Source organism: Dipodomys ordii, unplaced genomic scaffold (assembly GCF_000151885.1).
Source record: "Dipodomys ordii isolate 6190 unplaced genomic scaffold, Dord_2.0 Scaffold4, whole genome shotgun sequence".
Classification (NCBI taxonomy): domain Eukaryota; kingdom Metazoa; phylum Chordata; class Mammalia; order Rodentia; family Heteromyidae; genus Dipodomys; species Dipodomys ordii.
This window is the reverse complement of record NW_012267220.1, coordinates 24,163,487-24,164,987: the sequence shown is the minus strand read 5'-3', so window position 1 is coordinate 24,164,987 and position 1,501 is coordinate 24,163,487.

Here is a 1,501-nt window from a genome sequence, read left to right as displayed (position 1 = left end):
AGGGATGAGCTGGGAATGTGGCTTAGTGGTAGCCTGCTTGCCTAGCATGCATGAAGTCCTGGGTTCAATTCCTCAGTACCCCATAAACAAACAAAAAACACGCACAAAATTAACAGGATCCTAAAATTTCACTGATCAATAAAACTTGAAAACTTCCCTCCACCTCAAAATAGCTAGCTCAGATCAATTGACGTATGTTGTTGATCTGCTAGGAGAGAAGTAGCTTCTGATTCAAACTCTACCTCTTTAGGCTCTAGTCTAATGTGCCTCCAGATGCATCAGAAGGAACAGAGAGGGGCTGGGAAGGTGTCTCAATGGTAGAGCGCTTGCCTTGCATGCATGAAGCCCTGGGTTCGATTCCCCAGCACCACATATGCAAAAAGAAAAAAAGCTGGAAGTGGCGCTGTGGCTCAACTGGTAGAGCACTAGCCTTGAGCTGAAGAGCTGAGGGACAGCGCCCAGGCCCAGAGTTCAGCTCCCCCCCCCAAAAAAAAAGGAACAGAGAGAACAAGTACACCAAGTAGATATTATAATAGAGTCACGTCAGGTAATATACCTGACTCTAAAGCATATCTACCTGGGAAACACCCAGGTATCTGGAGTATTTCATGCAACAGGTGTGGACCTCTACCAACACTGAAGTCAGAAAAAAAAGAAGAATTTCATTGTAATTTTTCCCATAGTAGCACATGGACATGGTAGGTGCTGCGGGTAAATATATCAAATCTGAGGGACTAAGAATAATTCCTTCCTAGTAGTTTTCTATTATTGCTGTCAATGTGTGTGCGCGCGCGTGTGCGTGTGCATGTGCGTGTGTGTGTAAAGGGGGGACATGCTTATTGAATGTATTTGACACTTTAAAAAGTTGACAACCCCAAGGCACGCCCCCATATCCACCAGGGAAACCTAGTTGACGTCTCAGGCCCCCTGGTAACTCTGCAAGTGCTGGGAACTGCCAGGGTCCTCTGTACAGTGGTTACAGCATCAGATGGAGGAGGCTTTGGCAGCAGAGCTAGGACGCCTTCTGGGCACACGGAGCCACATGGCGCCTCGGCCTTGCTAAGGACTTCGCAGCAGAACTGGAGACTTTGCATGCTGCCTGTGTCCAGCCATCTCACTCCAAGGGACGTTCTTGGTTAGGAAACCGCCTTTGCCCCCTGGCTTGAGTTCTGGAAAACTGATGAAATGGTAACCCACCACCCCCTTTCCAGACCCTGGCCCGCAGCCAGGTACCTCCCCGCACGCCGCCGATCACGTGAATGACGATGCTCTCATCCGCCGCTGCTATTGGCCAGCGGCTCGGTGCCGGCTGCGCCCATTGGCTGCAGCGGGGACATGCTCCTGAAAGAGGGTCGGGATGGGACCCCGAGTGGGGGGATAGGTGGCTGGAAAGTTAAAGAGAGAGGCGCAGCCTGGAGAGCCCGAGTACCGGCCGACGGGGCCGCGGGAGGAGCGGGAAGGGCGCACGGACCCCGGCCGCTGTCGCCCAGGGCGCGCCGCT